Source organism: Lepisosteus oculatus, unplaced genomic scaffold (genome assembly GCF_040954835.1).
Source record: "Lepisosteus oculatus isolate fLepOcu1 unplaced genomic scaffold, fLepOcu1.hap2 HAP2_SCAFFOLD_74, whole genome shotgun sequence".
In the NCBI taxonomy this organism is placed as follows: domain Eukaryota; kingdom Metazoa; phylum Chordata; class Actinopteri; order Semionotiformes; family Lepisosteidae; genus Lepisosteus; species Lepisosteus oculatus.
Window position 1 is genome coordinate 693,630 of NW_027168298.1, and position 9,281 is coordinate 702,910.

Sequence of the window (9,281 nt, forward strand, 5' to 3'; positions counted from 1 at the left end):
GTGGCGAATGTTTTCAAATGCTGTCATGAGCCTTGGATTGTGACTAGCAAAGCAAAGCCTTTTGAAAGAGCTAAAGCACTGAAAAACGGAATTGAGGGAGAATCTTACAGGGGATTCTGAGCGGTGTCTGCATACACGCAGTCCGATACGGGTGCTGAAAGCTTGAGCTACTCTCAATGTCGTGCTGGCTTTCCCCGGAGTAAATCTGTTACATTGAAAGAATGCTTCTCGCAGGTTCAAAAAGGGACCCTTGTTAATTGGAGAAATCAATGATTTCGAATGAATTCTGTATGCGTTAAAAGACAGCTATACACAGAAAACATGCAGGACACTGCTCATGATGTTTCCCGAGCCGAAACACAGTGCGTTTTTTCAAGCCATCTGACAAAGCCCGCCCACTGAAAACTGCAGCAGATCGTGTAAAGACGTTCAACTTTGTAACTACTGCACGCACAGGAAGCAGAATAAATTCCTCTTTTCAAACTGTCAAAGGTTTGCTTTACGAACGCCGCAGGACATCGCACAATCTCTTTTGAACAGGGACAAACGATTTCTTATGGGGCGCAGTAAGTACTGTTACTGTCACTGCTCGATACCGACGTTGGCCTACTATACCATGTTCAGCCACTGCTAGAAAATGTACGGCTCTAGCACCGGAGCAAACAACAGGAGGGCCGATGTCGAACAGGCACACGTGTCAGACATGGAGAGCGATGAGAATGGGATTCGAACCCATGCCTGCAGAGCACAATGGATTAGCAGTCCATCACCTTAACCACTCAGCCACCTTGTCGACGAAACTGGGCTGTCCGGACATGGGTTGGCGCGCTCCAGATGATCTTTTTCTTTTTTTCCCCACATACTCGAGGGTCATTTTCCTGTTCCACATGTGATTTCAACATTTTCCTTGGGAGATGTCAAGCCAGCAAGCCACTGCTGTGGTTCAGTGGCCAGTGTGGAGTTCAGTGGCCCTGTTTACACAGAAAGCACATTGAGCTCCTTGGACATGAAAAGTTCCAGATAAAAGCCATTTGTCATCCTTTCTCTTGGTGTCGATGTTGCTATTGTATGTAAAGGTGGCAACTTGCTCAGCGAGCAGGCGGAGCACACACCGAATGCAGATGTGTCTGAGTGGTGTGTCCAAGTGGCTGCAAAAGGACAACACTCCTGGGGCCCCGTGGCTTAGTTGGTTAAAGCGCCTGTCTAGTAAACAGGAGATCCCCGCCTACGGCTAGACTTAATTAAATGCAAGTATTCATTTCCTGTCTTTAACGCGACTTGTTTTTCTTAAAATGGATGCAACTTGCAAAACATGAAACACAAGCCTTGCTAATCAGCGCTAGCAGCTGGCAAAAAAAAGGAGTCAGCTATTTTTTTTTCTTTAACCTTAACCCTGCTAACGGAGAAGAGTTAAACGACCGAGTCTATGCAGCTTAAACGGTGCGCAAGTCGGGTTCTTAGCTGAAAGGGTGGTAAATCACGCTCACCCCAGTCCTTAATCTTTTAAAGAGGATACAAAACTGAACCTAGTCGCCACATCACATACATCCTGTTAAATGATAAAAAGGTAACATCTATCCTCGCTCCAGAGTAAATCTCACGTTGAGGGCATCTTTTTTTTCACTTTACCGTGAGTCGGGCTCGGCTGCACAGAGGAGAGAGCAGAGCAATGAGGTCACAGGGACAGGGGAGTCACACGCTGGCGGTTTGAATACGCGGAAGATCACTGAGGGATCCACAGTATGTGGACCCTCCGTTCGCCATCAGTCCACACTCCGGACTCTGAATCCTGCCATCCGATTTAAGATCTCGGCGGAACCTGTGGCGCAGTTCCTTCTTAAAACGTAATCTGGTGAGCATTTCTAGAATCGCACTTGTATAGATGCAGCCTTTAATGTGTTGCTAGGTTAAAATTGATGACTTCTTGTATTTCAGTAGGCAACTGCCCTCTTGATTTTGGATTTAATTTCTTTATTACAGGGGCGCTTTTATGAAGACAGAGTCATGTTCAGGTACTTTGCTTGATGGAGGAAGCTCATTTCGGACTCTGTGATCTGCTCACCTGGAAAGGTCTGCTGTACTACTACAAGAGAGAAGTAGGGTCTGGAAGAAGGGACAATTTTATGATGCTTTGGAAGATAGTTTTTTTTTTCTTATACTGAAAATGAAAAGTAGTTGTTTCTATATGGACTCAGTCTTTGGAATTTGTATATTTATACATTTCAGTGAACCCTCAGCCATTCCTTCTGTATTGTAATTCAATTTCTCTTTTAAAATTCCTTCCCCACTTCTTGGACCTGCAGTTGCTGAACTCCACAATGGCTTCTATTGGAAAGTCTGTGACTGAGACCATTATTTATTTAGGAGCAATGAGCAATTCTTATATAAATGCAATAAAATCATTATGCTCAAACTATGAGAGAGAATTTTAAGGATAATTTAAGAAATCAGTCTTAGCTTGTTTCTATACACAGATGGTATTATTTATTTTCAAAGGAAACCCGCGAGGATTCCCCTGGTGTGCAAGATGTGCCTGAATACTTTTGATCAGCTTCCTGCTCACTTCAAGAGGGCGTGTATGAAGCACGCCACGGCAGAAGAGATCAGGTGGCCTCTCAACAGGCGAGGGAGGACATGATGAATCACCTGAAGAACGGGGTCATCATGGATTACCACAGAATAGAGATCAAAGGACACTTTGTGGGCTTGAAATACAAAGAAAATCATGTTCTATGGGACAAGATAAATACAAAACTTAAGCTTTTATTTTAATTAGATTTATTTATAAAGCATAAGCAATCATTTATTACATTAATATATGTGAAAATAACATTTTAGCATCATACGTTTAGTATATTTAGTCCCTAATGCTGAAAGAAATGATCATAGAACATGACATCTAACCTTACCTGCTGTGTTTTTAATCCCTATTGCTCAATGCACGGTGAAAGCATTGCATACATATGTCTGACAATGAGGAATGGGCCCCTGAGACAGTCATTTGCCTGTTTCACAAATGATCGTATTTTACTAGAGATTCTGTTTGGGATTCAGATGTGCATTCGGACAGCAATCCCTTTCAAGAAATGATACGTTCTGGATGAGGTCAAAGGTGCTGGAACACTGTATCTAGGATGTGTTTGCAGAGACTGTGTGTCTCCTGCTTCAACGCAGTGAGAAATAGATGTGCTCCTGTAATTCATTGGTACATGCCCAGGGCAGTAAGCAGTCTGAGGATTTATTTCCTGACGGCATAGAGCAGTGAAGCAGTGAAGTAGTGCAACACACTGGATCATTATATTATTAGAATCTTTTCTACTTAAATTATTACATTATACACAATTTGAGTTCATTTTAAAAAGTAAAAGGTAATGAAAGGAATGCATTTTCGTAAGAAAGATAATACCGATATGCATGTGATAATCTTCCTTATATCATGTAGTGCGTCATTTGGACACTTTGTGGGATTGAAATACAAAGAAAATCATGTTCTATGGTACAAGATAAATACAAAACTTAAGCTTTTATTTTAATTAGATTTGTTTATAAAGCATAAGCAATCATTTATTATATTAATATATGTGTGTAGCGGCGAGGCTTATTAATAAGGCAGAATTAAGTGTTCTGAGCCTTCCCAAATGAGGCCCCATTTCTCTGTTCATCTCTGTGGTGCAGCCACAGAGAGACTATTCATGCAGGGTGATTTAAGGTCCTAGGACAGCTCCCAAAGGGGGATGCACTTAGCTAAGCCTGGCTATCATGATCAATGGTCATCCATTGGCGCCTATCTGTCTAGGGAGTGCCAGTTGGACATCTGGACTGCATTACTAAGTGTCAGGACTAAGTGACTCATATCTCACCTTGATCAATCAATCAGGGACTGGTAGGGCCGAGTAACCCACGTGGGACTCTGATGCCCATGGAACTTTCAGCCAATCAATGAGCTGAAGTTCCTCCAGGTAAAAACAGGCAACACAGAGAGCCTGTGAGATTCAGTAAGATTCAGAAGGGAGGATTCAGAGGATTCTGTGGACAATTCTAAAGGGAATTCAAAGGAGAATTCCAGGGCAGGGCGGCCCAGGAGCAGAAGGCTCCCAAGGGCAGGACATTCTCGCAGCGCGCCTCCTGACCATCCTGAGATTCAGCCCGGACAACCACGGAACGGCCAGTGTGTCCGAGTGCCAGAACTTTCCTTTGTTCTAAGAGTCTAGAGCGGAGGTTGCCAGAGAATAACCAGAGGATCCACCCGAGGTTAGCACCAGCAGCAGGCCTCGTGAACAGGTCGGAACTGTGGACAGCTGAATCACTATTCAGAACTAGCTCTTCATCAGAAACGAACCGGTCCTCTTCCTGACTTGCTGGGACCCACAGTCATCTTTTCTCCTGTGCACAAACTTTGCTAGTTAAAGCCCACAGTGAGCATCAGCAGCGCAGCGTCGCAAGCCGCACAGCACAGCCTGGCACGGAGCCAGAGAGCGCGGATTGGACAGCAACAGCCTGCAACTGTTTCTTTGTGCCCGCAGGAAGATCTGAATCCCCAAAGATTGGATGAGTATTCAACTTCAATGCATTACAGCTCGAGAATTCAATTGTTATCCCAACCAGTTGATATCAATTTAATTCCTAAGAGTTATGTACTTGTTTGAGTATCTAATGTAGAAGTTATAACCAAGTTCATTAACGAAACGGTCTTAATGAATGATATACTGAACGTATGTCCTCTTGATATGTGTAACACTTCGTAACTGACTGAATATATATCTTTTGTATTCTGATAACCCTCTCGATAAGATCTGTTAGGTTTACATGCATATTTTATGTATTAATAAATGTATCCTCGTGTATTAGTACCTGTGTGTGCGCGTTGTTTGAGTTATGTCACATGGTTGGATTCTAAAGCCATCAAAAGAATCAACTTTGTGATTTACTGCTACAATTAATAATTGTCTCAGTAAATGCCCAAACCCTACAGAACTGGTGCCTTCAGAGAGCCACTACATTTAATTTTGCTATGGCAACATTACATATTTGGCGTCCCTGAGCCGGTTTTCTTACATGTGAAAATAACATTTTAGCATCATATTATTACATACAGGTCTCTAGCTTCAACACAGTGATATATATATATACTCAGTGATTTATTGGTACATGCCCAGGTCAATAATCAGAATGAGGATTTATTTCCAGACGGGCTACAGGTAGTGTTGTGAAATACTTCAACACACTGGATCGCAGATTTAGACCCCCTGCACTCTTACTCCTTAAAAACCAAAGAAATGAAGATATGTAGCAATCACATTGCAACAGGGCTGACAGTGACTTAATGCTTATACTAGTGGACTTCTGGTACCTTTAGGGTACGGTGTTCCCTGAAGGGCTCTCAAACCCCGCATTTCAGATGCCTAGCTGTTTCGCTGATGTGTTGCACCTCAGAATCACTTTTAAACCTTACCTCTGGTATCTTTAATCCCTATTGCTCAACGCATGGTGAAAGTATTGCATAAATGTGTCTGAAAATGAGCAATGGGCACCTGAGAGACTCATTTGCCTGTTTCACAAATGATCATATTTGACTAGAGATTCTGTTTGGGATTCAGTTGTGCATTCTGACAGCAATCGCTTTCAAAAAACGATACATTCTGGATGAGGTCAAGGTGCAGGAACACTGTATTTAGGATGTGTTTGCACTTATTCTGTCTCTAGCTTCAACACAGCGATATATGTATATGCTCACTGATTTTTCGGTACATGCCCAGGGCAATAATCATTATGAGGATTTATTTCCTGATGTGCTAGGGGTAGTGTTGTGAAATACTTCAACACACTGGATCGCAGGTTTAAACCGCCTGCACTCTTACTCCTTAAAAACCAACAAATGCAGATATGTAGCAATCATATTGTAGCTGACACTCATTTGCCTGTTTCACAAATGATCATATTTTACTAGAGATTCTGTTTGGGATCCGGATGTGCATTCTGACAGCATCTCCTTATCGCGGCTTTGCCCTTCTTGCCTCTTTGGACAATATCTCCATCTTGTGGTCGTTATTGGTAATGTCTAGACAACATCTCCATCTTGTGGTCGTTGTTGGTAATGTCTTCTTATGCCCTTATTTATTTTAATTCTCTATTAGTTGATTCTAGAATCTCTACAATGGAGATGAAAACATCAGTTTTATAGCAGACAATATGACATTATTTATAGTCCAATTAGAAACTTATTACCCTGTTTTTAACATAATAACAAATTAAAATTGATTAAAACTAAGTTTGGAACACCAGGGAACATAACAAATGATTTTTAGGAAAACCATGAGGTTCTCTGTGTCCAATGCCTGCAAGGGGAGAAAGCTAGAATCCTTTGATTTTTTCAAAATTTGAAAATAAACATCATATAACAACAGCTTTCATTCCTAGGAGTGAAAAATAACCATTTTTGAAGACATAGTAGTTTCTAAAACACTACAATAAAGTTAAAAACATCAGTTTTATATTACATTATTTTTAGTGAAATTAGTCATTTATTGCACTATTTTTAATAAAATCTCTAATTAAAAGTGATTAAAATTAAGTTTGGAACAACAAGGAACACAAAAAAAAAAGATTTTTAGGAAAACCACGAGGTCCTCTGTGCCCGATGCCTGCAAGGGGAGAAAGCTAGAATCCTAAAAAAAGGTAATCAATTCGGATTAGTTTCCTTAGAGCTGGTTCAGAGTTTGCTCAAGAGTTTACCTTTCACAGATGCGCAAAGAAGAATGTTGGGGGTGCACGCTTCAAGGCGCCTTACAGCTGTAGGGAGTGATTTGAGACGATTCGTGGCGTGTGCTCATTCCCATATACCGTACGCCCCGGGGTGCAGTGCTAGGATGACGTACAATACCGCTTGGGCACGTAACGGCGTTATATGCAAGTGCGGGACGTGAGGGTTTTGCGTTTGTTCGTTTTGTTTTGCTCTGCTTTGCTTTGTTTTGCTTTCCATCGCGTTGGTAAGAGCATAAATAAAAAGGCGATTCCTGTGTCGACCACTAATGTAAGAGCTATTTCAAGTGCGCCGTGGTGCGGCTTTTCAAATGCTTAACAGGATGATTTTGCATGCACGCGTGCTTTCATGCAGTCGTGTGTGCAACCATGTCTGCTTACGTGCAAACGGGCGTGGTTTCATGTATGCAAAAAACTTTCCTGGGCTCTTCTGAAGCACATAAAATTATTTGGAGATATACATTTGTCTTATTTTCCTCTTAGGCTCTAGAATTGATAACTTTTTTTTCATTTTTGGCATTTTTCATCATTTTCCAGAAAGTGGTTGCAAGCCCGATATCATGCGAAGAAACTTCAGGATTCCGGGATCAGTCAATGGATTTTCTTCAAAGTTGGATTTTTGCACTCTGTGGACCAAGAGATGTTGTTCTATAATGTTTTTTTTTTTCAAATTTAAAAATATCATTTTTTCATGGAGATTTGAATGGGATGGATTCACCCTCCTTTAGCCAGGACAGAGCTCCAGGAGCCTGGGTAGGATTCTAGCTTTCTCCCCTTGCAGGCACCTGGCACAGAAGACATCATTTTTTTCCTTAAAATCTTTTTTTTTTTGTGTTCCTTGTTGCTCCAAACTTAATTCTATTCACTTTTAATTAGAGATTATATTAAAAATAGTGCAATAAATGATTAATTTCACTAAAAATACTAAAAGTAATATAAAACGGATGTTTTTAACTTTATTGTAGTGTTTTAGAAACTAATGTCTTCAAAAATGGTTATTTTTCACTCCTAGGAATGAAAGCTGTTGTTATATGATGTTTATTTTCAAATTTTGAAAAAGCAAAGGATTCTAGCTTTCTCCCCTTGCAGGCATCGGACACAGAGAACCTCATGGTTTTCCTAAAAATCATTTTTTATGTTCCCTGGTGTTCCAAACTTAGTTTTAATCAATTTTAATTTGTTATGTTACAAACAGGGTAATAAAGTCTTAATTGGACTATAACTAATGTCATATTGTCTGCTACAAAACTGATATTTTCAGCTCTATTGTAGAGATTCTAGAATCAACTAATAAAGAATTGAAATAAAAAAAGGGCATAAGAAGACATTACCAACAACGACCACAAGATGGAGATATTGTCTAGACATTACCAACAACGACCACAAGATGGAGATATTTTCCAAAGAGGCAAGAGGGGCAAAGCTGCGATAAGGTAAAATCATTTTTTGAAAGAGATTGTTGTCAGAATGCACATCCGTATCCCAAACAGAATCTCTAGTAAAATATGATCATTTGTGAAACAGGCAAATGAGTGTCAGCTACAATATGATTGCTACATATCTGCATTTGTTGGTATTTGAGGAGTAAGAGTGCAGGTTTAAACCTGCGATCCAGTGTGTTGAAGAATTTCACAACACTACCTCTAGCACATATGGAAATAAATCCTCATAATGATTATTGCCCTGGGCATGTACCAAAAAATCAGTGAGCATATATATATATATCACTGGGTTGAAGCTAGAAACACAGAATAACTGCAAACACATCCTAAATACAGTGTTCCAGCACCTTTGACCTCATCCAGAACGTATCATTTCTTGAAAGGGATTGCTGTCCGAATGCACATCTGAATCCCAAACAGAATCTCTAGTAAAATACGATCATTTGTGAAACAGGCAAATTACTGTCTCAGGGGCCCATTTCTCATTGTCAGACACATGTATGCAATGCTTTCACTGTGCATTGAGCAATAGGGATCAAAAACACCGCAGGTAAGGTTAGAAGTCATGTTCTATGATCATTTCTTTCAGCATTAGGGACTAAATATACTAAACGTATGATGCTAAAATGTTATTTTTACACATATTAATGTAATAAATGATTGCTTATGCTTTATAAACAAATCTAATTATAATAAAAGCTTAAGTTTTGTATTTATCTTGTACCATAGAACATGATTTTCTTTGTATTTCAAGCCCACAAAGTGTCCAAATGATGCACCTTTGACCTCATCCAGAACGTATCATTTCTTGAAAGGGATTGCTGTCCGAATGCACATCTGAATCCCAAACAGAATCTCTAGTAAAATACGATCATTTGTGAAACAGGCAAATGACTGTCTCAGGGGCCCATTTCTCATTGTCAGACACATGTATGCAATGCTTTCACTGTGCATTGAGCAATAGGGATCAAAAACAGAATGGAAACAGACATGGAAACCAACGAGGATGGGATTTGAACCCATGCGTGCAAAGCACAATGGATTAGCAATCCATCGCCTTAACCACTCGGCCACCTCATT

At 40.4% G+C, this 9,281-nt stretch overlaps 1 non-coding gene across 1 annotated transcript; it reads right to left on the minus strand.

Annotated features, from left to right (window-relative positions):
- Positions 1-9,199: 9,199 nt before the first annotated feature.
- On the minus strand, positions 9,200-9,281 carry trnas-gcu (transfer RNA serine (anticodon GCU)). Its single transcript has one exon. It is a non-coding gene; the product is annotated as a tRNA-Ser (tRNA).